The following is a 12494-nucleotide window of genomic DNA, read 5'->3' on the forward strand; positions in this document are numbered from 1 at the left end:
GTTTATATTGTGGCCCGTATGTTAGAAACGCTTCCATTACCATAAAAATATTTTTTTTTTGTCGTTGTTGCCTAAGAAAGCTGTTGTGCATAGGAACAGTTTTTTTTTTATTTATTTTTTATTAGTTTTTTATTTCTTTCGTTAATTTCAATGCATTCAGTTCACTTACTTCTCCTTTTCATTACATTATCTCCCATATACTTTACTTTAAGAAATCTTTTGTTTTTTCTTTCTGTTGATAAATTTTTGTCATACCTAGGTATTCTCAATATTTTCGTCCGTTCTCTTCATTCTATTCATTCCCTTTTGCATTCAGTCGTTGCAAATACTTATGTGCTTGATTTGCTTGAGTTTGCGGTCGGCTTCAGTCGCTATTCGTTTTTGTTTATTTTTCTCTCAAGTCCTAACTAGAGGGTGTCTATAAGTACGACGAGGTTAATAGTAAAAACAAAATAACCCGATTTACCTTTTCAATGCCATTCCAATTATTCTTTGAGTCCATCTTATTCGTAATACGACGGTTTGATTAAGGTACTTTGTCCGTCCCGTACAAAAGAAGAAGTCAAAATGCCGCTCACATTAAGAAGTTCAAGATATTATTCTAAGGGCTGCTACCGGTTACGTTCTTTGAGGTTATGTCGCAGTAAGTCCAAACGAAACTTGCATGCCACCTGAGTAGTCGAGCGGTCAAGAACCGCGACTACAAAACTAATGTTCGCGTATTCAAATTTCAAGTGCGTTACAGTTTTCTTTTGTGAGTGAGTTTCCTTCCAATGAGTGCTCAGTCGATGAAAACATAACACCTATTGATTGGACACACACCGCACACACTAGGTTGTCGGGAACATTAACAATACTTGATCACTAACAAAATGTCAATGTGTTTGCGTTTTTGCCATTCATTAGTCTGCTGATGAAACCATTTAATAAAATGCGATAAGGTCACGAAAATGTAAAAAAAAGGAAAAAAAGCTCCCCAAAGTCCTCTACTACTTTGTGATATTGCCTATTATTAGGCCTCTAACGATCTGAAAGTAAATTTTACGCTTTTGAAAAGCTTTTGAATCTACTTGTAATAATACTTAGGCAGTGGATTACAGTAATATACACAACGATCACGTGTCATAGACTTTCTTTACATAAAAATAAAAAAATAAAGTAAACAAAAAATGTACATAAGTAATTCTACACTTATATCATAAGTGAAAACAGAAAATAAAGGAGAAAAAAGGAGGAAATGCAGAGAAAAAGTTATAAGCAGTTTTGGTCGAATGATGAGCACCCGCCACGTCTACTCTAGATTCTTTTACTACGGATATTTCTTACAAAAGTTTCGCTGATTAGATTCGTCCACTTTCATGATTTCCTTGAAAGCGCAGGAGGCCACAAACTCTCACCAAATATAACGTAAAATGCAAACTTGTCGCAATCTTCTTAACCTTAAGTCCTCATAGGACTTGTAAACCTCCTCGAGTTGTTTTTATAAGAAATTTAATCTCTTAGCGCTTGCCTGAACGGTTACAAGAATACACATATCGGCCTAGCATCTGACTTTGCTTCAGTCTGCTAATCCATCCAAGTTGTCCGTTGATGATAAATTTAGAAAAATTTGCAAGCCTATATTCTCTGAGTCCGTTCTTGGACCAAAACAGGTTAGTGTACCAAAATATGACCATAATTGCAGCCGGTATGTTGATCACAAGAAGAAGAAGATAGGCGGGCGGGCGGACAGACAGAAAAGTTTAGCTCGACTTGAAAAATTGTTCAGAATCGATCGGTATAATAAGGAAAGTCTATCTCAAGTCCTTCTGCGAGTCGCGTACACCCGCTTAGATTTAATATATCCTTGTACCCTAAGCGGTGTAGTGTATAAACATGTTTCGTATTCTCCTATAAATACGCCCACAACAATTTAGCTTAGTTTATTAAGTCATAATAGCCATTATTAATAACATTACAATTACATAATAATAACCGTTATTATAGTAAAGATTAATTTGCCAGTCACACTACAGACTGCAGAGTATATTTTCGCAAATTAATTAGGAAAGTCTAAAACTTTTAACGGTTGCTTATAGAAAATCAAATAAAAAAATTGCTTGCTCTTAGTACCATATGGACTCATGTTGGATTTCACGTCGACATCTGTCATAGATGAAATTTTGAAATTTTCTGATTTTTTCAGGATTGTTTTCCACTTTCAATTCTTATGTGCATTTTTAAATTCTGTTAAAACCGTTTTAAGAACTTCACCACTTTTATTTTAACAATATAAAAAAAACTGTAGCGGATAACTAAATTTTTTATTGTCAGAAAAGGCATTCAACGACATAGGACGCCTGGACAGAAACATAGCACTGATTCGTCTTAAATTAAGTATCACATACAAGATATATGCATACATACAGACACACATACACAAACATATATATGTATATATTATGTATATATATATAATATAAGTACTTGATGCATGTCACATATCTAATGACATAGATAATATACTTTTCATTGGACCGTCCATATGTATACAAACAAATAATGATGAATTCCTGAAAAGCACTCTACTGCAACAAAGCAAACGTCATATGAAAATAAATCCGATTTTATTAAAATTGCTAAAAATAGACAAAAAACAATTACATTTATCTTAAAAATATAACTATATGGAGCGAAGAGGAGAAGGGAATGAGAGAAGAAAACAACTCCATTTTCTCTAATCAGCAAATTTTTTCTTTCTGTTTTTTTTTTTCTGTTTTTTCTGTGTTTTTGGTTTTATGTTTTCAGTTGAATATTGTTGCTGTAACAAACTTTAGTGTGTATATGCAAAGAGAAATAAAAAGAAGAACATGCATACGCACGAATACATTGAAATAAATGGTAGACAGAGAATTAACCAAAAAATAAAAAAAAAACAAAAATTAAATCGAATATATGCATGTTTTGATTTTTGTTTTTGTTGGTTTTATACAAATATATTTATATATATATAAAAATATTTACATATACATTCATAGATGCATGTGCATGTATGTACTGCTACTGTTTTGGGTTGCGGTTAAAAGTACGAAGAGCAAATAGAGAACGAAAACAGAAATGAAAACCTAATGATTGATGAAAGAAGAAGAAGAAGAAACACAACAGCTAGCATAGATGTGTAACAACATGACCATGCAGGCAAGCTCTCAAGAGAAATACGATAAATTTAATTCATGTGGCTTAAAACGGATTTTAGGTACCCGCCACCATCCTTTTAAACAAACGTGTTGCGGAATTTAAAATAATAAATGCATTATGAGGAGGCAAGATTCAAAGAATATGTTGAAATAAAAAGATTTATTCCAAAACTCAGTCAGAAAAATGTGTTTTCCTTATTTTAACTTTTTGATGCACAGGCCGAGAAAGAAAGAGAAACGTAGAACTTATCATTTTTTTTTAAGTTTAACATTTTTGAACTTTAGATCGCTTATGGTTTGTGCGGATGTATGCAACACCCAAAAAGAGTTGAGATAAGTTCATCTTTTGTTATACTAAAACGATTCAGAAATATTTTCTCAACCGAGCTAAGGTTCTCTGGCTTCTTGGGTTTAACATGCAAATGGCGATTTCTGAATTAGTTCAATGAAATTTGATAGACTGAGATGCTTTGTTTAGACAACATGTTCTCAAACCTCATTGAAGTTGCTCACCTTTTCTTCTAAGCATTTAAGCTACTCCTGTTTGATTTGAATATTCGTAAATTCAACGCCCTGAGGGTTTTCCAAGTCGTTTTTTCATGACTATAAGAAATTTCTTATAATAAAGATTAGATAAACCAAAAAACCTATGCATCTTAAACGAATAGTCGTGTCCTAAGGAACATCAAACGTCACAGCGCCTTTTTTTCTCTGCGGTTTGCGGAAATTAACAACCCTGCTTTATACTAAAACTGATATCGCGGCGTTTTCTTATGATTATTCCTTCGGTGCAACAAAATACGTACAAAATTAAAATAACTGTGACAAAAATACAAATTGTTTTTGGGTTTTATGAGTGGTGATCGATCACAATGCATACAGATATGTAAATTATTTTGCTTTAAGCGGTTAATTTTTTTTCTTTTACTTCTTTTGAAATTATTTCTTCTTCTTAATTAGCTAGAGCAAAAATATTTTACAAAGATAAACCATTTCTATTTTTAATCCATTTGCAGACCTTCTTACTTTCTATAAGAGTTTCTCTCCTTCAACAGAGAGCTTTGGGCTAACTATTATTGACATTTTATAAGGTATTTAACAGGACGTATTTGTATATAGATATACATGTACTGTACCTATGCTAGACGTATGTACCACGCACGCACATATTCATATATATGTATATATTTTATATACTACATATATTGTCAGGAAATAACGGACACACTAAGCACTGAACAAGATGACAATTTAGAGCCATTTGAAAAGAGCAGGCTACAAAAAGAACCTCAAAAGAAGACCAAAAAAACGGCGGAGAGACCTTCCATACCAGCCGTTACATATACATACACTATTATAATAATAAAAAATTGAGCAAGATTTCATGGGCTAAGGGTTCCGTGTTAAAAGGAAAAATTATATATTGAGCTTAGTACTTTTCTAAATTAATATGAAGCCAACCTTAGCTGATTTCGGAATGTCCTTTCGACTAGTTATTCCGGATGCGCTTTTTTTATAATAAAGAAAAAGTTTAGATACTCGGGATGACGGAGTTATATTGCAAAATTTTGTTTAGATCTACACACTGCAAAAAAGAAGACTTCTTAAGGTATATATATATATTGGGATATTGGTTATGAGAAAGTTCCAAGCACAAAATTCAAAAGGACCGAGAAACAAACCCAAATATGCGTCAAAACTAAGAGGCTGACTATAAATATATTTAATATTGCTTCCAGTGGGAATTATCCGAGTGCACTGCAGGTGAAATATGACTAAATTATTATATTCCCCTTAAGAACCTTTTAAAAAAATTATACTGTATTGGCTTGAATTAAGAATTATAAAAATTGAAAAAAAAAAACTTAAAATAAATTAACTAAAGGCTCGTAGACAGACATAAAAAGTAGAAACAAAGTACCGAATTGAAAGAAAAAAAAAAAAAAAACAAACCAATGGCTTAAATACGACCTAAGCCAAACTTTTTAATATCCATCACAAAGTTACGTAGTACATTCGTTTATGGTATGCTATTTGAATGGTAGACAAGACAAAAAGATCAGCTACTTCATTACCCGACATTGGAAGCCCTAGTTTTAAGACAATTTGCTTACACATCTTTGAAATAATTCTACGAATTAAAATAAAATGGTTTGCTAAAACGCTATGAATAAAAGTCAAGTGACTCTTTTGCTTTATATTTTATGTAGGATTGCATATTAATAATGGGCAAAAGCAGTGCTTCGCTCACAAAAAAATGGAAGACATAAAACTAAATGTAATATTCTAAGAAAAGTTTGTGGGCGTAAAAAAAATATAAACATTTTTTTCTTTTTTTGCGAGTTATAGACGAATGACAATGAATGAAGAATGAATTTGAAATAGAGAATGATCTGCTGAAAAATAAACAACAACAAAGGAACAGATGGACACACAGACATGGTTGAATCAAGTTTAATCTAATAAAAATTCGGCAGTCGATCTATTCACAAATTAAATCATTAAAGACATATTTTCTGTCGCTAACGCTTTCAGAATATGCAAGTAATTGCGGACGGACGGACGAATACAACTTAAAAATCATTTTAGGATACTTCCCTGTGTTGGATATAAAAAATTTTGACTTAAAAAATTTTTTTTTATATAAAAAAACTTACCTTTTTATTGTTGCTATGATTGTTTCAGTTAATTTTTTTTTCTTGTTTTTTATTATTACATAGAAAGTTTTTTATAATCTCTCCCTTGAGTTTCGATAAACACATACTCTTAGACCTGTGCATATATATACACGCATATATATGTAAATATATTTTAAATTGATATTTCCTTTTATAACCACAATTTTTTTTTTTACATATTTATTTATATATTATTTTTAAGCTTAATCTATACTAGTTTTACTGTATTTTATTAATATATATATATTTGTAATCGTCTTTATTATGAATATATTATACTTTTATTAAGAAATTTTTCTTCAATTTTACGTAAAAAAAATTTATTTATTTTATTTTTTGCTTAAACACTCTTTTCTTCTTTCATCATCTTTGAATATACACTCACACTTAAATATATATATACACATATGTATTATTATTATTATTATTTATGTATCTCCACATATACATATCTATTTTATATATAAATATATGTTGTTAGACATATGTGCACATAAACTCACGTACGCATTTTTAGATTTCTTTTTTTTCTTTCTTTTTTGCTTTTCGCTTTACTTCTTAACACTTTGCTTATTTTACACTTAATCGCTAATGTTTTCTTTTAAACACTTTATTAACTTAACTTTTATATTTTTTCTTTATAATTTTTGCGATTCTTTTTTTTTTTGCTTTCCTTTAATTATACAAATGTCTTATATTTTATTGGTTTTCTCTTGCTTTAGTATGAAATAATAACTTCCCTGTCTTTTTTTTCTTTTTTTAAAGCAGCAACAACAAGAGTAATTATTTTTTTTTTTTTTTCTATAGGGGAAATTCTCGCGCTTATACACGCCGCTCTTATGTGTAGATTTTCTGTTATTACTGATTTCTCAATATGCTTAGCAGCAGCAGCAGTATCAACACACACATAACACACATAATTAGACTCTTCTTCTTCTTGTTATTGCTCGTAGTTAATCGTTGTATGCTTTTTGCCTTTTTCGGTTTTTTCTTATATTTTCTATTATTTAGGCTGAGTTAAGCATGTGTGTAAGCGAATGTCTTCATCATCGTCATCATTGTATGTATTTCACTTGTTCTCTTACTCTTCTTTACAATCATTTGCTTTGTTAGATATTTGTTTCTCCCTTTGCTATTTCTCGTTCATGATTGCTTCTTCTTGTTTTTTAGTCTTCTGAAATATTTTTTCCTTTGCATTTCGTTTTTTTTTTTTATTCTTTAATTGCCAGACACATCTCCACACTGTACTTTTCTTTATTGTTATAAATTGTTTCAAAATCTCTTACTGTAAGTTCCTTTTTATTTAACATTTATTAATCACATTATACTACTTATTACTTCCTTTTCTATGGGTTGTTGTTGTTTTAATTAAAACAATAATAATTTTTTCCCCCAAATTGATTTTAATTAAAAATCACACACAGCGCCATTAAATCCATCTTTCTTCTTCGTCTGTCTCATTCACCATTGAAAAAGGAACTAACTGAAATATTTTATGTTAAAACTCGCTAATAACTCTTATTCAACGAATTCGGCCATTTTGAAATAATCTTCAACGAGCTGCGGATAAAAAAGCTTACCAGAGTTTAAATAAATAAAAAGAATCCCGGAAAGGGATTAAATTCATATTAAAACAAATGTCGCTCATCTAATTACCCTCTCAAGTTACCAAATTCGAAGTTCAAATACATTCAAACAAATGTCGCTGATTTAATTACTCTTTCAAATTACCAATTTCGAATGAGTAGAAATTGGTAACAATTACTAACTTTTTTTGATGTTTTTAGTAGCTAGGACAGTTTCCTTTCCTTTGATCAACTAAATATTTGTAGAAATATTTCTAAATTAGCCGGTTGTAAGGCACAAGGCAAATCATAGTTCATGGGGGTTAGAGGTTTATATTTTGATTTCAGAGTAGTTTGATTTAATTAAATTTCAAACTATTTTTCCTACTGGCAATGCTCGGCGGCCATTGGATTTGGGAAAATTTTCTTTTTAATTTTAGTATAACTTCTCTCTCTCTCGTTCGCTCTCTCAAATGCAACTGTGTGTTTTTGTTATTATCCATTACTCTTTCTTTACAATCAGAGTTGTGCATTAGCTATATACTCCTGCGTTATTAGACGGTGTTGCAAACGAGTAATAATAAAAACAAGAACGCTGTGTACTTGAGCAATTATAATTTATTATTTAAATATAATATTTTAAAGGGATTGTTGTAGCCGGAAAAATGAAACTAGTCTGACAGTTGGACATTCTAAAGTCCTAGGCATATGCAATAATAGTTCGGAACGTATTTGATAAATAATTTAGAAACCTGTAGGTATATGCTGGGATGATATTCAAAATTTACCTTAAAGTGATATAATTTCTTAAAACTTTCACATTTTCAACACAAGCTAGTATTAGCTACAAAAATTATTGTGTCGTAAATAATTTTTGGATATTATTTATTTTTGACAATTAGAAAATACTTTTTTCACTTTGGTTTCAAAAATCGCTAAATTGTTATTACTTATAATCTATCCTGCTCGTTTGCAGTTGTTTTGTAGTTTTCATTTTCAATCAGTCTTTGCATGAAGTTGCATGAATTAAATAGGTTTTTATGTTTGTCGTTAATGTGGAAATATCTTAAAAGTGCAAATGAGAAAAAGTGAAAAATAAAGGAATTTGAATAAACATTTTGTAAATAATAGATTAAAATATCTCTGTTAAAAGGTAAAATTGCAAGAAGTCTGTTTTCTTTTTTTAACATAATAAGGAAAAACGGGAAGAATTATTTTTTTTTATTTTATATTAGTGTGCGTTAGCAAGCAAGTGATTGAGTGTACGCGTAAAAATCGAAAGAGAGAGGGAGAGAGAGAAGAAAAGAAAATTACCGAAAAAAAAATTTTGGTAAATTTTCTTTAGATATTTATTTATTATTTCCCTTTAGTTCTTTTGTGTATAAAAACAGTTGTTGTTATTATTTTGTTGTCGTCGCTGTTGTCGTTGTTGCTGCTGCTCTACTAATTCTGAGGTAACAATACTTTTCGAGAAAATAAAGATTTTTCAGAAATAACATAAAAAATGGGTGGATATTAAAAAAAAAAAAAAGAAAAAAGAGCAAAACGAAAAATTAAGTACGTGTAAAGAATAAATTAATTATTAATTTTAGATAAAGTGCGTAATTATTTTATTAAAAGTGAAAATTCATATACAGCGTCTGGGAATTTATTAAGTTTTTTTTCTTACTTCTCGCTGAACAATTAGAACATGCCTGATCGTAGTAGAAAACCCGTCTAAAAAGTATATTAAAACATCAATCAAAGTCGCAGACGGCAGGAAAAAGTTACTTTCCTTCTCTATATCTTTAAAGTATTTGTAATGATAAAGTAATAAACCAACCCGAGGTAAGTGTAATTAGATTCACGTGTATAAAGTAAAGTATAAAAAAAAGAGTAAAAACACTATATTAAGCCATGGCCAACAATAAGTCACCCTATAAAGAGATAACTTTTCGATATTAGGCTTTATCTAGGAAGCGGTCAAAAAAATAGTCTGACCCAAACCATTCCCTTTGCAATAACGTATATCCTTGGACCAAGATATGACAGCTTGTCAAATTGCATCACTATATATTTCAAAAAAAAGTTGGACCATAAAAAAACAAGATAGGTGAAGGGACAGACGGATTTAAGCGGATTTATATAGTAATTTTGAATCGATCGGTATAGGACAAGTTGGATTTATCTCAAATCCTCCTGGAGTGTTGCATATATCCCCATAATTGTACTACTCCTTTGTACCACTAGTGATATAGCGTATAGATAACAGGAAGACTATGTACGCCTTGTAAAAGCATACTTTCTTTTTGTGAATTAAAGACAAGCAGTTATTACAACACTGACTTTATAGCAAGTTTGATATCATTTTGCCACAAAAAAGTTCACTGTGATCAACTGCGTTAAATTAATTAAGCAACTCTCAAGGTAGTAGGGATGACCGTTCTTTCGAATGTAATCGATGAGCATGAATCACTCACATTTATTTCAACTTTCAAGCTCATGTTAATATTTCCAATTGGCAGCCTTTGTTCGGTAGTGAGCATAAAGACTCATATTGTATTATAGTACGGCGACGAAAAAGCAAACATACTAATCCGGGATTATGTGGAATAGGATCATGTAGAATGTTTCAAAGATTGATTGGATTCTATTATTTGAAGTAAATATATAAAAATCGGAAGGTCTTTCATAGTTGCTTCAATTCAGGGTCCTTCTAGTCAACATAGATCTTCCATTTGCCTGAATAAGACTTCTGAGTACTTCGAAGCATATTCAGATCAAAGTGGTCAATTTTTATTTAGTCTGCGCTGCCCTTAAGACCCATCTCTACTATTTAGATTGTATCAGAACCAGGCTAGCTTTGTTCTTTTCTAATCAGATGCTCTCTTCATCAACGCGATCTAGCCGCTTTTCATTCCATTTAGAATCCTTTTGGGCCAGCTTAACGATTTCTTCGCCAATACGGCCACATTTATGTTGACATAGTAATTTGAGCCGGCCGGAACGCTACTTAGGGAATTCGGACTTTTCTAGTGAGCCAAGCTTTTCTCTAGCCTAATTCTGTCCATTGCTCAGGGTAGTGTTTTTATTAGTCACCTTCGGCGCTTCGTAGCCAATTTAATACGGGCTAGTAATATTTAGTTAGAGAGCTCATATGGACTACTCTTAGAACGTTTGAATCCGTGAGGTTATGAAATTTTGAATGATGTTCCCTGTCTCCCTCATGCGCGCATAGTGTAAAACCTTTCAATTTCTTCTAAATAATAGTTATTACCACAGCTATTGTTACTGCTACGAATGCTATTACTACTGCTACTGACTATCACTCTATGAAAGAAATATCATACTAAAATTTATCAGAATCTTATAAAAGTTTTTCTTTTCGTAAAATCTCTTTTTTTTTAATATTAAATGTTTTGCAAAAAAAAAAAGAAAAAAAATTTTAAAATAAGTCCAACTTTCATGTTGATATCCATCTCCATAAATATGCTGATGCTAGCAACTTTTAGAGGAATGCAAAGATAATATGCAAGGATAGTTGGAAGCTCTTTCAAAACTTTATAAAACAAATTTAAAACCTTAAAGCGCTTAACCTTATCTACTCAGCAATGCATATATGAAAAGAAGATGATACATATATGTGCTGCTGTATGTTATTTAAATTAAATTAAATGTAATCAAAAAAAAAAATATATATATATATATATATATATACATGTAAATAAAAATTCTTCAAATAGATTTACATATAATTTTTGTTTATTCGTTTATACGACAGATGCTGTGGAAGCTGTAACGATAGCATAATACTGAGCTATTCTTTAGCAAAGTGATACAACTTAGTTTCTTGACTTTTTGATTCTTCTTCACATATCCGTTGCTTCTTACTTTAAGATAAATGAACACAAATATTTACAAGATACTAACTAACTAAATAATTAATAGCCATCTCTCTCTCTCTCTCTCTCTCTCTCTCTCTCTCTCTCTCTCTCTCACTCTTTCTCAAAGTATTGGCATTTTAAATTGAATTACAGGAACGAAGAAAGAAAGAGAAGTCAACAAGAAAAAATTTACCCACGACTTGGGACGAATTGTTAGGTACCTTGCACCTTATGTACGCATTTCTGTTAGAGAGAAAATATATATATATATATATATATTTCATTCAACTTAATAGGTATATGATTTACGAAAAAGCAAATTTTAGGACTTCTAACTTGATTTTTAATCATCCAGCAGTAAGGAGAGGGTGTGTTAAATGATAGATACGTGTGCACCGCCTCAAAAGCGTAACAATTTTGACTATACTCGGGATTTCGCCGAACAATTGCGTTTGCCCTATGAGCTGGAAAAGGGGCGCTCTGGGATCTCAAGGTGCTCTTCGATGAGCAAAAGAGGAAACCAATTGAATGCCACAACTTATGGGACAATTTGCTAAATATCCATTAGTCTTGGACCTACTGCGAATTGAAGTTTTACTTCTGCGCGGTGGCTTCTTAGTCTTGCTGCGTCGAAAATTGAGCTCGTCAAGATGGCGTTCATAATTGGATGATGGCATTACGTTTCCTGAGTTTTGCAATTAAAATGGAATCGTCAATGCTGGCATATTAAGGACTCAATTCCTTGTGAATTGCGTTTTTAAGCGAGAGAAGCTGTTATTAATTTTCTTATCGCGGAAAAATTCGAAAAATACCAACCGTTTTACCATTCCATGCGTCCATTAAAATTTCACTTTTTATTAATTATGGGCGCAAAAGGTGGCGTACCAAGTACCAAGTGCCATTGGATGTAATTTGCTGGACAACGGCAGGTAATTAAAAAGAAGCGGTCGGTCACAGGCTTCTACACGACTCATAATTCCCTCACGGCATTATGCTCTGAACCAAAGAAGGTGCCAGAATTCACAAAAACCCTAAAGCTGTAAGCCTGGGGGGACGGGCGAGTACAATAGATCTGCTAGGTCATGGTGCGGGTTAATGATAATAATAATAAATGTAGATTATGGTCTGCTGTATAAGTGCTGTTTTTAATGCGAATCATGGCCATTTTGATAATTTATTGCTGGGACCATCATTTCTTACCACGTAGAACAC

General features: G+C 31.5%; 1 protein-coding gene across 3 annotated transcripts in view; it reads left to right on the top strand.

The window, feature by feature from the left end:
- Positions 1-8388: 8388 nt before the first annotated feature.
- The window catches only part of LOC119639090 (transmembrane and coiled-coil domains protein 2), a 38140-nt gene continuing 34034 nt past the window's right edge, over positions 8389-12494 (top strand). The window contains exons 1-2 of one of the 3 annotated variants that reach the window (XM_038036274.1): positions 8389-8572; positions 9107-9246. The gene's annotated coding sequence lies outside the window, so the exon portion shown is untranslated. Of the gene's footprint in view, positions 8573-8813; positions 8874-9022; positions 9247-12494 lie in introns of those variants that run through there. The other 2 variants (XM_038036273.1, XM_038036272.1) reach the window with 2 other exon arrangements.

The sequence above is a fragment of the Glossina fuscipes genome, unplaced genomic scaffold (genome assembly GCF_014805625.2).
Source record: "Glossina fuscipes isolate IAEA_lab_2018 unplaced genomic scaffold, Yale_Gfus_2 112, whole genome shotgun sequence".
Classification (NCBI taxonomy): domain Eukaryota; kingdom Metazoa; phylum Arthropoda; class Insecta; order Diptera; family Glossinidae; genus Glossina; species Glossina fuscipes.